This window comes from Hyperolius riggenbachi, chromosome 9 (assembly GCF_040937935.1).
Source record: "Hyperolius riggenbachi isolate aHypRig1 chromosome 9, aHypRig1.pri, whole genome shotgun sequence".
Lineage (NCBI taxonomy): Eukaryota > Metazoa > Chordata > Amphibia > Anura > Hyperoliidae > Hyperolius > Hyperolius riggenbachi.
This window is the reverse complement of record NC_090654.1, coordinates 11799654-11822640: the sequence shown is the minus strand read 5'-3', so window position 1 is coordinate 11822640 and position 22987 is coordinate 11799654. Positions and strand designations below refer to the sequence as shown.

The window sequence follows — 22987 nt, the reverse complement described above, 5'->3', positions numbered from 1 at the left end:
AGTAAAATGAGCCATAAATTACTTTTCTCCTATGTTGCTGTCACTTACAGTAGGTAGTAGAAATCTGGCAGAAGTGACAGGTTTTGGACTAGTCCATCTCTTCATAGGGGATTCTCAGGGATTTATTTATTTTCAAAAGCACTTAGTGAATGGCAGTTGCTCCATCCAACTGCCAAAAAACTGTGTAGGGAGCAGGGAAGCTGGCCAGCATCTTTGTATGAATCCTTTTTAGGGAATATGTTTATAAAGAAAAAAAGCCTTGCTGAGAATCCCCCATGAAGAGCTGGACTAGTCCAAAACCTGTCGCTTATGTCAGATTTCTACTGCCTACTGTAAGTGACAGCAACATAGGAGAAAAGTAATGTATGGCTCATTTTACTCTGAAAAAAATGTACTTCTTATTTGTCTAGGTTTGCACATATTTTAAATTTTTTAATTTTAACCACTTTACCCCCCCAGTGCTAAATTTCTCCGTCCCTCTGCGCACTGCTTCACCCCCAGGGACCGAGAAAGGCGCACTTATTTGTTTACTGGCTGGGAGTGGGCGGGGACCTCGCGCGCACACTCCAGCCAGCCAGCACAGCAGGTGACTAATTGGATGTTAGGAACAAGCGTTCCTAAATCCAATTAGCCTCGCCGATTGCGGACACAATGGAGACTGCTACAAACAGAAGCAGTCTCCATTGATAACAAATGAAATGTAAACAAACGTGCAGCGCGCGATCGCGCGCCCCCCGCGACCCGCGCGCACACACCCCCGCTCTGCAGTGCAATGATTGGTTATGGGGACCCCAGTCCCCAATAACCAATCATATCACAGTAAAAAATGAATGGAAGCAGCGCTGCAATGTACAAATTGCGCTGGTGCATCAGGGGTAAAACCCCTCCATTGTGAAGTGGTTAAGGATGAAAGCAGTGGAGTGTGTGTACAAGACTCATATTAGAAACAGTAAACTTCTGCCAGTATCCCTCTCTATAGAACAGAGTGAGTGGACCACCTAGAGCACAGCAGTGTGTATGAGCAGCAATTACTCCTAAATTGTCACCTAAAGCAATCTCAAATAAGAATTGAAGGTTTATACGCAGTTTCAGTGCTGTTGCGCATGCTGTTTTCATCTGTGAAACAAGCTATTCATTTCTAGGGATGAGCCAGCACAGTTTTTCAAGAAGTGAAACTACCCCCATGTGTCCGAACAGGAGGTCAGGGCGGGGCAGAGAAAGTTAACTCATCTGTCTCGCCACTTCTAGCCATGACATTGCATGCTGAAATCACCACATTGCATTACATCCTCCCGACACTTCCCCCTTCACATCTGACAGTTCCACCGTGAAAGCAGAAGTGTCAGGCAGATGGAGATCAGCATTCAGTGTGATTAGATTAGAGATGTTGAGACAGGTAAGGTAATGCTGGGAATATACTGTTCATTTCTGCCATGCGTTTCTCCTCTCAATCGTTTTTGCCGCTCGATCCTGCAGTGGATTCTCTTATCTTCCACTCGTTTTTCTTATCTTTTTTCCATTCACTTCTATCAGAAATCGAGCGGCGACAGAATCGAAAGGGAGATCGGATTTGTCGGAAATGATCTATCGAACCATCTAATCACTTACAAAACGAACCGTGTATTCCTAGCATAACACTCTTTGCCTTGCCCTGGCCACCCACAAGCACACATATGGGTACAGTTGGGTACAGTTAGGGGTTAGGGATAAGGAAAACAATAATCATTCTGGGTAGAAGATCGGGGTTATGTATACACATGAAATGTACGTTGAGGGGAGGGTAGGGTTAGGTATAAGTAAGAAATGTACATTGAGAGGAGAGTAGGGTTAGGGATAAGTAAGGACAGTAGATTGGAGAGAAGTTAGGGTTAGGGATAAGTAAGGACAGTAGATTGGAGAGAAGTTAGGGTTAGGGATAAGTAAGGACAGTAGATTGGAGAGAAGTTAGGGTTAGGGATAAGTAAGAACAGTAGATTGGAGAGAAGTTAGGGTTGGGGATAAGTAAGGACAGTAGATTGGAGATAAGTTAGGGTTAGGGATAAGTAAGGACAGTAGATTGGAGAGAAGTTAGGGTTAGGGATAAGTAAGGACAGTAGATTGGAGAGAAGTTAGGGTTAGGGACAAGTAAGGACAGTAGGTTGGAGAGAAGTTAGGGTTGGGGATAAGTAAGGACAGTAGATTGGAGAGAAGTTAGGGTTAGGGAAAAGTAAGGACAGTAGATTGGAGAGAAGTTAGGGTTAGGGATAAGTAAGGGCAGTAGATTGGAGAGAAGTTAGGGTTAGGGATAAGTAAGGAAAGTAGATTGGAGAGAAGTTAGGGTTGGGGATAAGTAAGGACAGTAGATTGGAGAGAAATTAGGGTTAGGGATAAGTAAGGACAGTAGATTGGAGAGAAGTTAGGGTTAGGGATAAGTAAGGACAGTAGGTTGGAGAGAAGTTAGGGTTGGGGATAAGTAAGGACAGTAGATTGGAGAGAAGTTAGGGTTAGGGAAAAGTAAGGACAGTAGATTGGAGAGAAGTTAGGGTTAGGGATCAGTAAGGCAGTAGATTGGAGAGAAGTTAGGGTTAGGGATAAGTAAGGACAGTAGATTGGAGAGAAGTTAGGGTTGGGGATAAGTAAGGACAGTAGATTGGAGAGAAGTTAGGGTTAGGGATAAGTAAGGACAGTAGATTGGAGAGAAGTTAGGGTTAGGGATAAGTAAGGACAGTAGATTGGAGAGAAGTTAGGGTTAGGGAAAAGTAAGGACAGTAGATTGGAGAGAAGTTAGGGTTAGGGATAAGTAAGGGCAGTAGATTGGAGAGAAGTTAGGGTTAGGGATAAGTAAGGAAAGTAGATTGGAGAGAAGTTAGGGTTGGGGATAAGTAAGGACAGTAGATTGGAGAGAAATTAGGGTTAGGGATAAGTAAGGACAGTAGATTGGAGAGAAGTTAGGGTTAGGGATAAGTAAGGACAGTAGGTTGGAGAGAAGTTAGGGTTGGGGATAAGTAAGGACAGTAGATTGGAGAGAAGTTAGGGTTAGGGAAAAGTAAGGACAGTAGATTGGAGAGAAGTTAGGGTTAGGGATCAGTAAGGCAGTAGATTGGAGAGAAGTTAGGGTTAGGGATAAGTAAGGACAGTAGATTGGAGAGAAGTTAGGGTTGGGGATAAGTAAGGACAGTAGATTGGAGAGAAGTTAGGGTTAGGGATAAGTAAGGACAGTAGATTGGAGAGAAGTTAGGGTTAGGGATAAGTAAGGACAGTAGATTGGAGAGAAGTTAGGGTTGGGGATAAGTAAGGACAGTAGATTGGAGAGAACTTAGGGTTGGGGATAAGTAAGGACAGTAGATTGGAGAGAAGTTAGGGTTGGGGATAAGTAAGGACAGTAGATTGGAGAGAAGTTAGGGTTGGGGATAAGTAAGGACAGTAGATTGGAGAGAAGTTAGGGTTGGGGATAAGTAAGGACAGTAAATTGGAGAGAACTTAGGGTTAGGGATAAGTAAGGACAGTAGATTGGAGAGAAGTTAGGGTTGGGGATAAGTAAGGACAGTAGATTGGAGAGAAGTTAGGGTTAGGGATAAGTAAGGACAGTAGATTGGAGAGAAGTTAGGGTTGGGGATAAGTAAGGACAGTAGATTGGTATAAGATATAAGGAAGGACTGCACCTTGGAGTAGGTAGTGGTTAAGAATAATGAAGGACGGTAGATTGGAGGCAGGTTGGGGATAGGAATAAGGAAGGAAGGATTGCACAACGAGGAGAGGTTAAGGTTAGGAATAAAGACGGGAAAACTGCATATTAGGGTGGGGTTAGGGACAAGGACAGAAGAACTGCACATTGGGGAGGGAAGAGCTAGGTGTAAGGAAGGACTGCACCTTGGAGGATGTTGTGGTTAGGAATAAGGAAGGACAGTAGATTGGCAGGGAGACTGGGGTTAGGGATAAGGAAGGAAGGACTCCACATTGGGGGCCAATTTGGGTAAAGAAGCCTCTGAGAGGCGTCCTTTGCTAATCGGCTATTTGCAATCTGCACTGTTATTGGCCTGAGGAAGCAGGCTTAGACCTGTGAAATGCGTTGCCTGTGCTTAATAAATATTACTTTGTTTATAAAAAGATCTCATCATTGAGATAAGCCACCTCATTTTTTTTCGATTTTATCTTGTTTTTAATCTGACTGTATTCACACTGGGGTGCCTCTTTACCCAAATTGTGCTTTACGTACAACCAACATACCCAGTTGGAGGGATCTAGACAGACCACACATGGTTTAAACCATAGCAATATTCTGTCACTTTTAGCAAGGAGAGTGACCACACCCAGTTCCGGCTGGACCACCCCGAGTGGATTCAGGTTCATTGTCTCCACCTGCTTCCTGTGGTCGGTTGCCTCTCTGCAACCGTCTTTGTGAGTAGTACAATCACCTTACCTGTTGGTACTCCATATATGAAAACAGAGCTACAACCACAAGATAAGAATTACTTTCAGCAGGTTAAACCAGAACCCTCAATCACTTCCTCCAGTCATATCTATATATATATAAAATCGGATGTATGTGTGTATGCATGTATGTTTGTGGAATGTGCCGCGATCACTCGAAAACGCCTTGACCGATTTGAACGAAACTTGGAATACAGATCCCTTACTACTTGGGATGATATGTTCTGGAGGTCTCGTTTCCCCCCTGCACACCTGGGCGGAGCTATGAACAGCAAATCAGATTTCCCCCATTCATGTCAATGGAAAAAATGTAAAAGGCTGCCATTCTCACAGTAATCAAGCCAGAGTCCCCACACTTGGCACAGTTGGTCACTTGGTGACCGAGGTTACAAATCCAGGAAAAGTGGTGTGGAGCATTAAACAGCCAATCAAATTTCAGCCATTCATTTTTAATGAGAAAATGTAATCTGCAGCCATTCTTAGACTATTAATCACAGGGTTCTCAAACTTGACACACTTGGTTACTAGATGACTGGGATTAATATTCAGGAAATTGGGTGGAGACTACAATAGCCAATCAGAATTCATATATATATATTCAATATTTAAACTGCTGCCATTCTTACACTGTTTATGGCCTCAAACTTGCTACAGTCAGTCATTGGGTGACTGGGGCCCAAATTCACTAAAGGGGCGGGGCCACAAACAGCCAATCAGATTTCCTTGCTGGATAAACTGCTTCCATTCACACATTTTTGACGCCAGGAGCCTGAAAGCTCATAAACGTGGTCATTGAGTGACTGTGTGTCAAGGTTACAAAAAGTGGGCGGAGCCAAAAACTAATTTCACTGGTCAAATATAAACTGAAGCCATTCTTACAATGTTAATGGCAGGGTTCTCAAGCTTTCCACAGTTGGTCACTGGGTGACTGGGATTAATAATCAGGAAAATTGGTGGAGCCTACAACAGCCAATCAAAATTCACCTGTTGATTTTCAAGGGGAATATTTACATTGCTACCATTCTTACACTGTTAATGGCATATGCCTCAAACCTGATACAGTCAGTCATTGACTGGGGTCCACATTCACTAAAGAGGGTGGAGCCACAAACAGCCAATTAGATTTGTTAGATTGATTTCAGCCATTCTGTTATTGGCAGGGTTCTCCAACTTGACACAGTTGGTCACTCACTGGATGACCAGGATTAATATTCAGGAAAGTGGGTGGAGCCTACAACAGCCAATCAATAATTCACCTATTGATTTTCAAGGGGAATATTTACATTGCTGTCATTCTTACATTCTTAATGGCAGAGACCTCAAATCTGGTACAGTCAGTCACTGGGAGACTGAGGTTTAAATTCTGAAAAGGGGACGGGCCACAAACAGCCAATCAGATTTGTTTAATTTAAATGGAAAAATGCAACTTATTGATGCCAAGGACCCCAAAGCTCATAAACTTGGTCATTGAGTGACTGTATGTCAAGGTTAGAAACAGTGGGCGGAGCCAAAAACAACTAACTTTTTACATGGGGAAATGTAAACTGCAGCCATTCTTACACTGTTAATGGCAGGGTTCTCAAACTTGACACAGTTGGTCACTGGGTGACTGGGATTAATATTCAGGAAAGTAGGTGGAGCCTGCAACAGCCAATCAAAATTCTCCTATTGATTTTCAAGGGGAATATTGAAACTGCTGCCATTCTTACACTGTTAATGGCAGAGGCTTCAAACCTGCTACAGTCGGTCATTACGTGACTGGGGCTCAAATTCACTAAAGGGGCGGAGGCACAAACAGCCAATCAGATTTCTTTGCTGGATAAACTGCTTCAATTCACACAGCTTTGATGCCAGGAAGCCAAAAACTCACAAACTTGATCATTGAGTGACTGTGTGTCAAGGTTACAAAAAGTGGGTGGAGTCAAACACAGATTTCCCTGGGAAAATTTAAACTTCAGCCCTTCTTCAATGTTAATGGCAGGGTTCCCAAACATTGCACAGTTGGTTACTGGGTGACTGGGATTAATACTCAGAAAAGTGGGTGGAGCCTGAAAAAGCCAATTAATATTCACCTGTTGATTTTCAAGGGGAATATTAAAATGACTGCCATTCTTGCACTGTTAATGGCACAAGCCTTAAACCTGGTACAGTCAGTCATTGGGTCACTGGGGTTCAAATTCAAAAAAGGGGACGGAGCCACAAACAGCCAATCACATTTCTTTTTATTGATGCCAAGGACCCAAAAGCTCACAAACTTGGTCATTGAGTGACTGTCTGTCCAGGTTACAAAAAAGTGGGCAGAGCCTAAAACAAATTTCACTGAGAAAATATAAACTGCAGCCATTCTTACACTGTTAATGGCAGGGTTCTAAAACTTTGCCCAGATGGTCACTGGGTGACTGGGATTAATATTCAGGAAAGTGGGTGGAGCCTATATTAGCCAATCAAAACTCACCTGTTGATATTCAAGGGTAATATTAAAATTGCTGCCATTTTTACACTGTTAATAGCAGATGCCTCAAACCTGCTACAGTTGGGTGACTGGGGTTCAAATGCTGGAGAGGGGCAGAGTAACAAATGCCAATCTGATTTGTTTAATTTCTATGGGAAAATACAAATTATTGATGCCAAGGCTCACAAACTTGGTCATTGAGTAATTGTGTGTTAGGGTTAGAAAAGTGGGTGGAGCCAACACCAGCCAAATACATTCCCGGGGAACGCCGGGTTATCAGCTATTTTGCGATAAAAGGAAAGATAAAAATAAAACTTGCTGTATTAAGACTCATCCCCTGAATATGTGATTTTCAGGCCATGAACCAATGCATTTATCTTCCAGTCTTTATATCACATGCATTGTGCATGGCTTGTTCCGTGTTACAGCGTGACTTGACTCTGATAACTAACTTCCTGACTTATATAAACCCTACCACCACTAAAGAATGCTATGTCCTGGCGCCCAGTGATGGGAGCATGGTCACCAGACAGGGGCGCGGTCACTAGACAGCAGACATAGGGTTAACATCCTGTGTTTACAAATTAGCTGCTTTGCCAAGGCAGCCAGCTGACACAGCTGAGAGATCAAATTACAACTTGTTATTAGTCACATGAGGGGGTATTAGGCAGGCTAAACTCTCTAAAAACACACAGGGTGCATTTTTCTGTTTTCCTTGCAAGACTTCAGGTCCACTTTAAGTGCAGTGCCGGGTACGTTCAGGTTGTGCTGCTGCTGCTGGTTTAGGTCTATAGGCAACATGGGGTTAACATCCTGTGTTTACAAATTAGCTGCAGTGCCGAGGCAGCCATCTGATGTGGCTGAGATATCAAATTACAGTTGTGATAAGTCACAGATAAGGGGGGGATTTAGACAGGCTAAACTCTCTAAATACCTACAGGGAGCATTTATCTCTGTTTTCCTTCTGTCCTATGCAAGAGTTCAGGTCCACTTTAAAGCCATGCACAGCATCATAAAAAGAACACAAAAAAGGCTCCAGATATATATTTATATATGTGTACGATGAAAGGACTCAAGGACAGAGAGTAAGAGCCATAGCCAGTGACGCAAGCCACCGAGGGAATGTATGCAAAGCCACAATGTGCCACAGCACCGGCACAATGCAGAGGGAAATATCACAATGATGATCGGAGAATACAGCCTATAGCAACTGCTGTTCCCCATGACAACCAGAAGGACAAGACCAGCCACAGAGATAACACAGGGAATCAGTGCTATGATTAATATCATCACATACAGGATGCAGAGCATGCTACAGTAATGGGATTGCACGCCATTTATTCCTATAACCCAAAAATAAAATAACACCTAAAACAAAAAAACATATATACAGGCTTATTCTCTAATAGGAGGATGATAATATGAGAAGACATAACCCAGATAAACCAATCGGAGCGATTTAGCTGTATTCCTGCATTAGACCAGTCTGCGGTGGTTGCTATTGGATACTCCGTCCAGCACGTCAGTGTTGCGTTTTGCAGCAACTTACGGAATAAGTGTGACAGGCTATAAATAGTCATAAGGGCTACGTCACGCTGTGACATGTGGCAGGCATCTGCGGGAGATGCCGTCATATAGAACCCTACAAGGTCAAAGTGTAACACGCTAAAAACTCCCCAAATCTGATTTTATGAGAAGGCTAGGGGACAAAAATCACAGCTAAAAAGACTAAAGATGCTATAAAACCATCCATTCCTGACTACGCAATGCAGATCTGTGCTGGGATATAATAAAGCAATGATCACCGCTGTAGGTCTGAGATTGTGATAAAGACTGAAGAATGGACTAAAAATGAGAGTTATACAGGAAGGAGGCATGATGGGCAGTAGTCCCAGGCAGCCAATCACAGAGCAGCTTGTAGGAGACTGAAGTAAACTTAACAGCTGCAAACTCTTTTCTGATTGGGCGCTGTTGATTCTGTCTTTTAAAAATGCTGCAAAATACGTAATGTTCCTATTTGAGGCATTGAAATGTGCGTTTAGTTTGCCATGCTATTAAATGAGAGAAAGCTGCACTGTACGTGTGGACCGGTCACATGGAAAACAGTGGGATTGCCCCAAAATGCGTTTTGTTGCAGAAAAACAGACCTTCAAAGCTAGGTTCACAGTGCGTTTTGTGTTTCCAGCAATAAAAGCAGTGCATCGGAATGGGAAGTGGCTCAGTGTGTTAACTGCGCTTTGCGTTGTATACAGGGAAGCATACAGTCAATGAAAAGTATGTGTCACTGTTAACGCGTTTTGCGTAAATGCACCGCATTCAGTGCTCTACGATGCCGTACGGTGTTGTTCCGATACCGCAACGCACCTGCCGCACTGTAAGTGCCACAAAGGTGTCGCATGGCAGTGCGGCAATCCATGTTACAAAGCGTTTGTTACACCGCAACGCACCACTGTAAACCTAGCCTAAAGGTGGCCACTACCGGTCCAATTTCTAGCAAAAAGTCATTCGAGCGATCAGAAATTCTGATCGGAATAAAAATTGTTCATTACACCATCAACGAACCAATCTTTGCTTCCTATCTATCACAGCCAACAAGAAAATCCAAATTTTGGTTTGACAAAAATCCAATTGGACAACTATTTTTATAGTCGTTTGTAATCGGTTGTGTCCGTCAACTAAAATTATTTACAACCAATCCGATTTGAATTTCTGATCGCTCAAACATTTTTCGCTAGAAATTGGACTGTTAGTGGCCACCTTCAGTGTTACCAAGATTTCTAGGTAGTTATAGGACTTCTACCTACCTGAGCAAGGTCCTTCGCATGTGTACTATGCGTGGCGTGACAAAGGATGACCCAAAACTGCCACTTTCTGATGCATGTTACGCTGTCTACTTCTCTCCTGGATAAATCATTTCTTTTCATGATAAAAACGTTGTTCCATCTACGGCAACCCTTCCGAGTGTCCAGGTAGTATGGAATTTGCCCGAGTCCTTCTAACATCGCTGCAGGGAAATGTACAAGGTACAAGAGGACCTCAAAAGAATGATCTTCTGGATACAGGTTGAGTTTTGAATACAAGACTCCTTATTTGCACTAACGATTGTTAGAGGATTAGCTTTGAGAAGTCAACCCCCCTCTTAAGACCATACATACGATCAACGTACTTAAAGTTATACGATGACTTCTACATACCTGAGTGAAGGGCTCTCAGACGTAGCTGTGTCTCCCAGCTCATGGAATGCCAGTCCTGCGCCTCCTGCAAGTGGACCAAGGTGTTTCCTGCAGCTTCTGATGACTTGTTCACCTGTAGGAGAGAATTCTCCCCCTCTCCCGCCTGTATTCCTCGCTTTACAATCTTACTCTCTTTCCTTTTCACCTGTTCCAGGCTCCCTGTATCTCTATCTCTCCCTTTCAAGGATTTGTCTGTCAGTGGCACGCAGGTTGCAAACCAATCCAGGGCTGGGAAGGTGGAGAGAGGAGGGGGGGCGAGTGAGTGGGAGTGAGAGACACAGAGGGAGCTATAAATATATAGGGAGAGAGGGAGAGGGATGGACACAGAAACAAAAAGAGAGAGTTTTTTTTTTTTAAGGAAAAGGGGGAATTGAGAAGAGATGGAGAGGAGGCAGAAGACAGCAGGTCTGAGCTTCTCCTGATCTCCTCTCATGGCATGCTGCCTCTCTGCACTGAGACCACCAATAAATACAGCAAGGATTCCAATGACTCATTGCCATGGGAAATCAGATTTCCCAAAAGGGGCTGAGGGCAGATGAGAGATCCCATCATGCTCTGTAACCCTTTCCCTCTGCAGACTCCCGGACAGATCATGTCTTGGGAAGACTCTTGTTAGGAGGCAGACTGAGAGTTAATAATGGGAATCATACAGTGACCTCCCCCATGTCACTGCGTCATTCCTTTACTCCCCCCCATTCCTCATTCACTTTTCTGCAGGCATCCATCCAGCCCCATTCATAGACCCTCTGCTCTGCTGGGCTGACACACACACACGTAGAGATACGTTTCCTGCAGACCGCTGCACAGGTTCCTGTCTTCCTGCAGACCGCTGCACCCAAAGGCTGCACTGACAGAGCTGGCATCCGGGGGATACGGGATTATCCCCATTCCCCACGTTACAAATGTTAAGACTCATTCACACTGGGGATCGCAAAACCGCAGATTTTTTTCTTGTTTTTTTCAACTGAACAAGAACGCGATTTTTGAGCCATTGCAATTTATGGTTTTTTAAAGATTTGAGCCACGATTGCGTGAAAACCGCAAAAAAGCGCTGCACGCACCGTGTTTCTGATTTGCTGGTGATCGCTGCAGTGAGATCACTGCCATGTTCTATTAATTACGCTAGTGCTTTTTTTTTAAAGCTGTAGCGATCGCCGGTGATTCGAAGGGCTGCGGAAATCGCCTGAAAAGCTCCACAGTCTGAATGGGACTCTTACACAGTCCGGCAAACACTGGCTTGCAGGAAATGCTTCAAATATCCCTTCTGCAGTTCTGATAGAGCTCAACATATAGATAATAATATAATTTCAGTATTTGTATAGCACTTTTCTCCAGTCAGAATCAAAGCACTTGCAAGGCAACCACTAGAGCGCACTCAGTAGGCAGTAGCAGTGTTAGGGAGTCTTGCCCGAGATCTCCTTACTGAATAGATGCTGGCTTACGGAACAGGAAGAGCCGAGATTTGAACCTGTGTCAGAGACAGAGCCCTTAACCATTACCCACCCAGCCACTATAGGAACATGCTCCCCATTATCGTCTGTTGTACTATGTAATGCTGGGGACACACGATGCATTTTTTCGGTCGATTTCCCGTTCGATGGATTTTCAATTCGTTTTTCAGCTTGAATTCCTGCTCAATCCTCTTATCTTTTCTTATCAATTTCCATTAAAGAGAATCTGTACTCTAAAATTCTTACAAGAATACAATAAAAAGCATACCATTCTATTCATTATGTTCTCCTGGGCCCCTCTGTGCTGTTTCTGCCACTCCCTGCTGCAATCCTGGCTTGTAATTGCCAGTTTTAGGCAGTGCTTACAAACAAAAGACATGGCATGTGATAGGCTGAGAGTAGCTCAGTGTGAGCCTGGAGAGGGTGTGTATAGCTTCTATCCTATCACAAGCAGAGCAGCACATTCCTGCCTGAGCCCGATAAAGCCGTCAGAGGAGAGAAGATTAGATTATATAACAGAGATAACACAGCCACTGTGCAACTAGGAAAGGCTGCAGTAAGCCAGACCACATTAGAACAGGTATAGGAACTTATAGGATAGAAGAAATAAGGCTGAAAATTTTGATACAGAGTCTCTTCAAATTCTATGAGGAATTGAATGGTAAAACGAACGAAAGTAATATCGGACATGTCGGAAATTATCAATCGAATGCATCTATTGACCGCAAAAACGCAACGTGTGTACCTAGCATTAAGTGCTACAGAAGATTTTGGCGCTATATAGATAAAAAGTAATAATAATAGGAAAAATCAGGCAAAGCATGTTTCTTGGGTGAAGAAAACGACCAGAGGCACACAGACTAACAAACAAAATATTTATTTCTATTCAAAACAACTTGATGAGCTCACAAATGAAAAATACATCTTCGGAAGACAACAATTTAAAATGCAATGAGTGATACTAAGCGACTAGGAAGGGCGGGGTCTCTAGGGAGTGATATGTCGGGTGATGGGGTGGGGCCACTGGGAAGGGCGGGGTCTCCAGGGAGTGATGTGTCGGGTGATGGGGGTGGGGCCACTGGGAAGGTCGGGGTCTCCAGGGAGTGATGTGTCGGGTGGTGGGGGTGGGGCAACTGGGAAGGGCGGGGTCTGCAGGGAGTGGATATGTCGGGTGATGGGGGTGAGGCCACTGGGAAGGGCGGGGTCTTCAGGGGGTGATGGGGGGGGGTTTACAACGATCTGTATTCAGGACAGGGTGTGGTTGACGATAAGCTCGGTGTTTGCGGTAGCAAGCCGGGGGAATCCTCTCCTGTGATCCTGCGAGAAACAAAAGAGAGACAATCAGGGAAGCGAAGAGAGAAGATAGGATGAAGATGATGGACTGCATGCAGCAGAATCCTCCCACCTCTTCTTAAACAGGAAATCAGTCCCTGTCACCCAGCCCTGCACATCTGCATACTGATGCTGCTTCTTAGCATTTCTTAAAGAGAGTCTGAAGCCATTGATTTTAACACGTATTATCGCGCAGTTACCTTAAAGGGGTTCTCCTGCACATCCTTCTCCGATCACCCGTTCCCCGCCCCCGGCACCGGTGTAATTAATCGTCTAACTAGACAAATAGAAATGCAGCTGCACAGCCGTGGCGCAGTACGAAGTTTTCCTGTACTGCACCTGCGCAGTAAGCTCCCGCTGACGCCACGGCCGCGCAGCCGCACTTCTATTGATCTAGTTAGACGAATAATTACATCAGTGCCGGCGGCGGGTGACGGGTGATCGGAGGAGGACTGCACGGGACATTCCAGCTGCAGGGGGCCGATAGAAGTGCAAGAGAACCCCTCTAAGCATTAAGATCCAAGCTGATTTGCTGCATCCCCGCACCAGAATGAGGTATTTAACCCCCTGAAATACCGGGGCAAAATTTCACGACTTTACAAGTTGCAGATTTTGCTGCCCGGGGGAGGCAGAACTGTGTGCAGTAGCTCTGCCTTCAGTACAGTCAACCTCCGCCTCTCCCCGCCCCTTTCAGTGAAAGTAGACTAAGAGGGGCGGGGAGAGGCGGAGATCGGTGGAGAATGACTGGATTAGAGGCAGAGCTACTGCACACAGCTCTGCCTCCCCCCGGCAGCAAAATTCTGCAAAAGCAGAGTTTTTCCCCGGGATTTCAAGGGGACAAATACCTCGTTCTGCCGCGGGATGCAGCAAGTCAGCTTGGATCTTAAAGAGACACTGAAGCGAAAAAATAAATATGATATAGTGAATTGGTTGTGTACTATGAATAATTACTAGAAGATTAGCAGCAAAGAGAATATTCTCATACTTTTATTTTCATGTACATAGTGTTTTTTCTAACATTGCATTATTCGATAATATGTGCAGATTACACAACACTCAGCATTCAAAATGATTCTTTCAGAGCAGTCTGTGAAGTAATGACCTCTCCTCTAGCAGAGGAAAAGTAAACAGTACAATAACACTTGAGATAATAAAAGTCAGATAACAGCCCTCTCCACGACTAAACTTGGTCGGAGAGTTAATAGCTTTTTTGCATAGAGATAACAACTGGAGTTTCTTAACTCTTCCTGTACTGGAAACAATTAGACTGATGTATCTGATCTTAATGTTTTATTTCTTAGCTGTACTACACATACAAATCATAATATCATAATTTTTTTTTCGCTTCAGTGTCTCTTTAATGCTTAAAGGATCTCTGCTGCGAAAATCTTACAATTTTAAATACATGTAAACATACACAAATAAGAAGTGTGTTTCTTCCAGAGTAAAATGAGCCATAAATTACTTCTCTCCTATGTTGCTGTCACTTACAGTAGGTAGTAGAAATCTGACATTACTGACAGATTTTGGACTAGCCCATCTTCTCATGGGGGGTTCTCAGGGTTTTCTTTATTTTTAAAAGCACTTAGTGAATGGTGGTTGCTCCGTCCAACTGCCAAAGAAGTGTACGGTGAGCAAGCAGGGAGGCTGGCCAGCATCTTTGTATAAATCTTTTTCAGGGAGTGTCTTTATAAAGAATAAAGGCCATGCTGAGAATCCCCTATGAAGAGATGGACTAACCCAAAACATGTCGGTAATGTCAGATTTCTACTATGGTACCTCCTGTAAGTGACAGCAACATAGGAGAAAAGTAATTTATGGCTCATTTTACTCTGGAAGAAATGTATGTCTTACTTGTATGTGTTTTAAATTGTAAGATTTTTGCGACAGTTCCTCTTTAAGGTAACTGCTCAATAAAAAGAAATACAATAAATGGCTTCAGTTTCTCTTTAAACCTGACCCCAAAACTTCCTCTCTGCTCTAAAAGATAAGCAGCATAATAACCTTTGAAGAAAAACATTTCTTTGTCACAGCTGATACAAATCCTGCAATAACTCCAATAAAGTGTCTACTTCCTGCTTTCATGGAAGCAGACCTATTGTTAACATCCTGTGTTTATCAAATTACAACTGATCAAATTACAGAGATCAAATTACAACTAACCCAAGGGCCCCGATGCGGTCGCTACCTCTGCAACCCCTATTGCTACGCCACTGATAATGTCGTAAAAAGTTAACAACATTACAACCAGTGGTGCTCATTGCAAGCTTGTGGTCACGAGCCATTTTTTGCAATCATGAGATCATAATCGGCTCTCGATTACAAATACTGATCATGAACGCACTCGTTGCCCGACTCGTGATCACGAGTTACTCTATACTTTTTTCGTTTGAAACTTTAAAATCGATTTTCTCAAAAACTATAAGGTCTTTTTGAAAAACTGTACTTCTTAACATATCTGGCAAATTTGATGTTTCTAGCATGTAATCATGCTAGAATAACCGCATGTAATCATGATTCGTGATTACATGCGGTTATTCGACTCAAAACCGCACTCGAGTCGGATATCCGTTTCTATTCGTAATTGTGGGTATCCGAGCACCTCTGATCACAACCACTTACAAAAAGTCCAACACGAAGAGTCCACAGCACCATGTCAGTAATATATAGCTCTTTTATTGTTTAAAGTGAACCAGAGACGAAGCACCCTTGTGTATTTTACCATAGAAATCAGTGGGAACATTAGAGAAAACATTTACCATGCTCTCTGTTCCATCCTCACTGCTAAAAGTGTCTGTTATCTAGCTGAGATAAGAATCCCGGACTGAGCATTGAGTCTGGCTTTGCTATAATGACTCAGCTATAATGATTCCTGAGCAAAGCCAGCAGGGGGCAGGCTTGGACTTGAAGACAGCAAAGAACACAGTCTCAGCTATAATTATTCTGTAGCAAAGCCAGACCGACTGCTTAGTCGGGATTCTTATCTTAGAGGTGATAACAGGCAAATTAAACAGAGAACAATGTAACAAAGAGCAGATTAGGTGTTTACTGTCATGTTCCCACTGATTTATAAGGTAAAATACATGAGGTTGCTTCATCTCTGGTTCTCTTTAAAAAGACAAAGAGATAGCCATAACAGCGACAGACGCTGTTTCGGACAAGGTCCTTCCCAGGGCCGGGCCGAGGCGAGAGAGGCTCCAGCCTCAGGGCGCAGTGTAGGCGGGGGCACAGAACTCACTCAGCTATCATTCCCCTATTGTGTTTGAATCAAAGAGAAATAAGAAAAGGGGATACATGGCAGTGACTGTAAGCCAGATAACTAGAGATGAAGGTGTTGTGGTGGTGGTTAGGAGCCCTGGGGCACCTCTTAGTCTAACAGCAATCAGTGTGTGACGGCTAGGGTGGGAGGGATGAGGGAGGGGCCTCTTAGTGTAATAGCAATCAGTGTGTGAAGGCTGGGGTGGGAGGGATGAGGGAGGGGCCTCTTAGTGTAATAGCAATCAGTGTGTGATGGCTGGGGTGGGAGGGATGGAGGGGCCTCTTAGTCTAATAGCAATCAGTATGTGACAGCTGGGGTGGGAGGGATGGGGAGGAGCCTTAGTCTAATAGCAATCAGTGTGTGACAGCTGGGGTGGGAGGAATGGGGGGCACACTTTGGTGTCTCAGCCTTGGGTGCTGGAGGACCTTGTCCCAGCTCTGGTCCTTCCTCAAGCTGTATCAGGCTCTGATACAGCTTGAGGAAGGACCTTGTCCGAAACAACGTCTGTCGCTGTTATGGCTATCTCTTTGTCTTTTTAAACAATAAAAGAGCTATATATTACTGACATGGTGCTGTGGACTCTTCGTGTTGGACTTTACTTGACCCATTCAGGGCTACTGGGTCTATCCGCTCTAGCACAGGTCTGTCCCCATTTGGGTGCTGGTCTACCTGGTTTCTCCACTTACAAAAAGGACAGAATTTTACGGAGGTACCATGATTAGAATATAAACCGCCTGACAATGCTTCTATAGATGTCTCATATTATCCTGGGATAAATAATAGCAAACTTTTTATCTGTTCCTAAACAATACCAGCCAAGCTGGGAAAATATTATTCAATCACCACCAGCCAAAAATATGTATTTGTTGGAAGTATCAACAGTATTATAACCTTAAAGTGCAGTATAATAAAACAACCACAAGATGGCACTGTGTGTATAATGCAATGTTGATCTGAATGGGATTGACATTTCCTGTGTTCTCTGTTCTAAAAAAGTTGCGTTTCCTGATGGTGGTGTATGATTTATATGTAAAGACTTACAACTTGCTATACTGGGCGCCTCTTTGTGTGTACAGGATACTAAGCTCCATCAATATTCATGGATGGCAGCAGAGAAGGGGGGATAGCTTATATAATACACTCATCTCCATGTTTCCCCTCCCCACATCTTCTGCTCATCCCACCACATATCCAGGATCCATCCGCTGCATCCAGATATCCCCTGTGGACTTTCTGAAGCTGAACTCCAGCCAAGAGGGAAGCGTTTGATGGGAGTTTCTGGGACAGAGTGGAGAGCATGACGCACGTGTGTTACAGATTCACATCTCCATGCATGAGACGTGTCTCCAGTGTAGTGCTGATGATCTGAAGCTTGGTGCTCATCCAATGTCTGAGCCATGTCCCGTTGTTTGGGGTTTGCACTGCTTCTCATCACTCACCACCAGGGGACTTTGGCATTGCCAAGCGGTGCTCCTCCTACACCTATGCCAAAATCTGTCCCGGAGAATTACATTTTTTGGGCAAGAAAAATCTTCCACTCCAATGTCAGAATGTATTTCTTGCAGAAGTTGCAGCCGATGGTGCTGCTGATGTCAGCTGTTTCAGCCACACACAGTCACATGTTTATGGGTACGGATTACAGATCTCTCCCAATTTTTGTAGTAAAAAACCTATTAAACAAAGCTTTCTGAGCAGTCTTTTATTGAGCAGCTGTTATTAGTGGCTATTATATGTTTTTATGCTACGTGTGAGCAGCTGATAAAATACCTTTACTGATAGTTGACTGAATCAGTGATGTCAATGCTTTTTCCCACTGATCTCCTAACCCTAACCAATCCCTCACTTTTTGCATGTGACATCTTATGGAAGAAGTAGGTACTGCAGTCATAGATCTCTCAGCAGACCCTATACGTGAAAACACACTTATAAAGACAGAGTTCTGGAACGCTCTATAGGTGTAGACACCAGATTGCCTGATTCTTATTCCAACTGGTGGAGGTACGGGGAGAACAAATCTTAGGCCTTCATTGTTCATTTCCTGTGACTATCTTGATGTGCACTAAGCAATTAGATATCAATGACTGGGCCTCTTTAACGAGACAATGAAGCGAAAATGTATGTATGTGTAGTACAGCTAAGAAATAAAACATTAGGAGCAGAGACATACAGTGGGTTGCAAAAGTATTCGGCCCCCTTGACGTTTTCCACATTTTGTCACATTACTGCCACAAACATGCATCAATTTTATTGGAATTCCACGTGAAAGACCAATACAAAGTGGTGTACACATGAGAAGTGGAACGAAAATCATACATCATTCCAAACATTTTTTACACATAAATAACTGCAAAGTGGGGTGTGCGTAATTATCCAGCCCCCTTTGGTCTGAGTGCAGTCAGTTGCCAGTAGATATTGTCTGAAGAGTGCTAATGACTAAATAGAGTGCACCTGTGTGTAATCTAATGTCAGTACAAATACAGCTGCTCTGTGACGGCCTCGGAGGTTGTCTAAGAGAATCTTGGGAGCAACAACGCCATGAAGTCCAAAGAACACACCAGACAGGTCAGTAAATTTAAAGCAAGCTTAGGCTACAAAAAGATTTCCAAAGCCTTGAACATCCCACAAAGCACTGTTCAAGCGATCATTCAGAAATGGAAGGAGCATGGCACAACTGTAAACCTACCAAGACAAGGCCGTCCACCTATACTCACAGGCTGAACAAAGAGAGCGCTGATCAGAAATGCAGTCCAAAGGACCATGCTGACTCTGGACGAGCTGCAGAGATCTACAGCTCAGGTGGGAGACTGTCTATAGGACAACTATTAGTCATGCACTGCACAAAATTGGCCTTTATGGGAGAGTGACAGGAAGTAAGCCATTGTTAACAGAAAATCATAAGAAGTCCCATTTGCAGTTTGCCACAAGCCATGTGGGGGACACAGCAAACATGTGGAAGAAAGTGCTCTGGTCAGATGAGACCAAAATGGAACTTTTTGACCAAAATGCAAAACACTATGTGTGGCGAAAAACTAACACTGCACATTACTCTGAACACACCATCCCCACTGTCAAATATGGTGGTGGCAGCATCATGCTCTGGGGGTGCTTCTCTTCAGCAGGGACAGGGAAGCTGGTCAGAGTTGATGGGAAGATGGATGGAGTCAAATACAGGGCAATCTTGGAAGAAAACCTCTTGGAGTCTGCAAAAGACTTGAGACTGGGGCGGAGGTTCACCTTCCATCAGGTCAACAACCCTAAACATAAAGCCAGGGCAACAATGGAATGGATTAAAACAAAACATATCTATGTGTTAGAATGGCCCAGTCATAGTCCAGATCTAAATCCAATCGAGAATCTGTGGCAAGATCTGAAAACTGCTGTTCACAAACGCTGTCCATCTAATCTGACTGAGCTGGAGCTGTTTTGCAATGAAGAATGGGCAAGGATTTCAGTCTCTAGATGTGCAAAGCTGGTAGAGACATATCCTAAAAGACTGGCAGCTGTAATTGCAGCAAAAGGTGGTTCTACAAAGTATTGACTCAGGGGGATGAATAATTACGCAAACCCCACTTTGCAGTTATTTATTTGTAAAAAATGTTTGGAATCATGTATGATTTTCGTTCCACTTCTCACATGTACACCATTTTGTATTGGTCTTTCACGTGAAATTCCAATAAAATTGATTCATGTTTGTGGCAGTAATATGACAAAATGTGGAAAATTTCAAGGGGGCCGAATGCAAGCCACTGTAAGTCTATTAATGTTTCCAGTACTGGAAGAGTTAAGAAACTTCAGTAGTTATCTATGTGAAGAGCCATTGAGCTCCATGACTTTCAAAGTCGCAGAGAGCTCTGTCTTCTGAAGCTTGTTATCTCAAGTGTCAGTCACTGTATTTTCTTTTTCTCTCCAGAGGAGAGGTTAATAGTTCACTAGCCTGCTCTGTAAAATCATTTAGAATGCTGAGTAGTGTGTAAACTGCAAATATTAGAGAATGATGCAATGTTATAAAAAACACTATATAACTGAAAATAAAAATATGAGAATATTTTCATTGCTACTAATGTTCTAGTAATTATCCGTACCACACAACCAATTCATTATATCATCATTTTTTTTCGCTTCAGTGTTTCTTTAAAACTCTAGAGTCCTTGGGAACAGTACACCCTTTCATATCAAAGAATATTTAAACAGAACCCAACATACTGCAATCGGTATTGTCTACCTATAGCTTGGATAGAGGAGGGCCACTAATAGCTTCTAACTAGTGCTGGTGTTTGAATTCGGGACCACGTGGTTCGGAACCTGAACAGCCACATTCAGCACCATTTCAGCACCGGACAGAAGGGCTGGAGTGTGTTCAGGGCCGATTTGAGCAGCGTGGGGGCCCCAGGGTGAAGGTAACCTGGGGGTCCACCATCCTAAGGCAAAGGTAACCCACTCCCCTTTAAATTCCTGGCAGCCAGCCCAGTGGCCTGGTCCCCCACAGCAAACTCAAAATTCCCAGTAATCTCTCTTCCTAGGTAGTAATGTGTCCACCATGGAAGGGGTGACATCTGGGCAGAAGTGATCGAGGTTGCAGCTGGTGAGTCCAAATAGCGTTGGGGAGTCTGGGGACACAGGGAGGGGGGCTGACATTATTCCTCCCACCCTCTCCCAGTACAGATAGAGTGGTGCCCCCAGTATAGGTAGTGTGATTTCCCAAAGTATCAGTAGTAAGGTGTCCCTCTTTTTCTCATTGCCCCCCCCCCCCCCACTCATGCTGTATTAGACCCTCAGATCAGCGCGGTGACAGACAGCCTTGCAGATCAGCCCAGGACCCAAGAGCAGAGTGGCCACAGCAACTGCCCGCTTCACCTCAAATGCAGGAAGTGATGAGTGAAGTTACTTCCGCGTGTAAAGTCTATGGTGTCGTAGGCCGCTCTGCTTCGGGTCCCATGCGGAACTGCAGGGTTGTCTCTCTCGCTGAGTTCTGAACAAGGCAAAAGCTAGGGCAGCAGGGCTAATGACATGTTTAAAGAGGTAGTAGTGGATGCCTGGGGTACCCCTGGGTGCATTTCATTTAAAGGAGTACTGGAGGCGGGAGCGAGGACATGGTCGCACATGTGCAGTGGTTTTCCGACTTTAAACTTGGAAATTCCAAAAGCGAACTGGAGGTGGGGCTGGAGCATCGGTGAGTGGCTGCGTGGGCACAGGATGTCTCTGAGGGACCATTAGAAGCCCCGGGTAAGTTCAACTCTATTTCCCCCCGACCCCCTACAGTAGTCCTTTAATTCTGATTCCTGATTCCAACATGGAAGGAGGAAGTATCAGAGCTAAATGGAACTCACTCAGTCTTGCTGTCCGGTGCTGAAATGGTGCTGAATATGGCTGTTCAGATTTCGAACCACGTGGTCCCAAAATCCACCGTCAGCTTTACTTCTAACATCTACCCTCCCAATGTCATCGTACCGCGTTCCTACAATATTAGGAGAATGAAGTTAGTGATATTGCATTGGGGAACATTTTAGGCCAGTAAATCCCCTTTAAGTACAGTAATTGTAATTGCTAAGTTCCCCTCTAATAATGGTGTAGTGAGAAGACGATAGCTCATTTGCGGCCGTTTCTAGGTCATCTCTCCAGGCTTAAGCAGGTGATAAAATGTTCTGAGCGGGATGATTCACAGGCAGCCGTTAAATGACTCCTCCATTATTCCCTCTCTCCGGTTATTTTTGTACGCCAAATTAAAATTCCTACCAAATCTCACAAAACACCTCCAGAGAATATTAACAGGTTCAGTCTTTTTCTATTGACTTGCCTAAAAGACATTTAGGTGCAAGAAAAGATGGGAGGAGGGAGGGGGGAGAGAGAGAGAGAGAGAGAGACAGGGAGAGAAACAGCAAGAGATGGGGAGAGAGATAGAGGGAATGAAACAGTGAGAGATGGGGAGAGAGACATGTAGAGAAAGGGGAGAGTGAGAGGAGACAGGGTAGAGAAGGAACAAGAGAGACAAAAAAAAAACAGGAGAGATGGTGGAAAGGAAGTTGGTAGAGAGCAGAGAGAGAGAGGGGTAGAGAGGGGAGGGACAGGAAGGGAGAGAGTAAGGCTGGGGGGGGGGGGGGGGTCAGGAGATGACAGGGATAGAGAGAGAGACTACACTATGGCCCCATATCTGGAGAGGCTACACCAGAGCCGGGACAAGGTCCTCCAGCACCCAAGGCTGAGACGCCAAAGTGCGCCCCCCCATCCCTCCCACCCCAGCCGTCACACACTGATTGCTATTAGACTAGTAGGTGCTCCAGGGCCCCCAACCACCCCAGCACCTTAATCTCTAGTTATATGGCTTGCAGTCACTGTCATGTATCCCCTTTTCTTATTTCTTTCTGCTTCAAACACTATTGGGAATGACAGCTGAATGAATTGTGCACCCCCTCCTACACTGCGCTCTGAGGCTGGAGCCTCTCCAGCCTCTGCCTCGGCCCGGCCCTGGGCTACACCACCCCTAAGGCAGACAGACCCTGAGCCTGTACCGTCTGAGCATCCACAGCCTGGAGATAGAGACAGGGCGACACAGACAGACATGGAAGCCTGAGAGTAGAGAGTGTGCAGACAGTGTGACCAGGGAGCCCTGGAGGATGAGGCCCACTTCCTGATACACTGCAAAATATACGCACCTGTTAGGACCGCCCACTTCCAGAGACTCTCCACCCACAGCCTTGAGATAGAGACAGGGCAGCACAGACAGCTATACATCTGATCTGGTATGCAGGTCATGTTTCACTTACCAACAATTCACTGTAGTATCCTGACAGCTCCAACACAAGAACCTAACAGATTCAAGCTGTCACAGGCAGTGGCGTACTAAGCAAGGTGC

General features: G+C 44.4%; 2 protein-coding genes across 3 annotated transcripts in view; both read right to left on the bottom strand.

The window, feature by feature from the left end:
* The window catches only part of SSTR3 (somatostatin receptor 3), a 42614-nt gene extending 31948 nt beyond the window's left edge, over positions 1 to 10666 (bottom strand). The window contains exon 1 of one of the 2 annotated variants that reach the window (XM_068255025.1): positions 10057 to 10666. The gene's annotated coding sequence lies outside the window, so the exon portion shown is untranslated. Of the gene's footprint in view, positions 1 to 9666; positions 9735 to 10056 lie in introns of those variants that run through there. The other variant, XM_068255026.1, reaches the window with a different exon arrangement.
* Positions 10667 to 12407: 1741 nt separating this feature from the next.
* RAC2 (Rac family small GTPase 2) overlaps positions 12408 to 22987 on the bottom strand; it is a 132073-nt gene continuing 121493 nt past the window's right edge. Inside the window, exon 7 of the mRNA XM_068255024.1 lies at positions 12408 to 12863. The gene's annotated coding sequence lies outside the window, so the exon portion shown is untranslated. The remainder of the gene's footprint in view (positions 12864 to 22987) is intronic.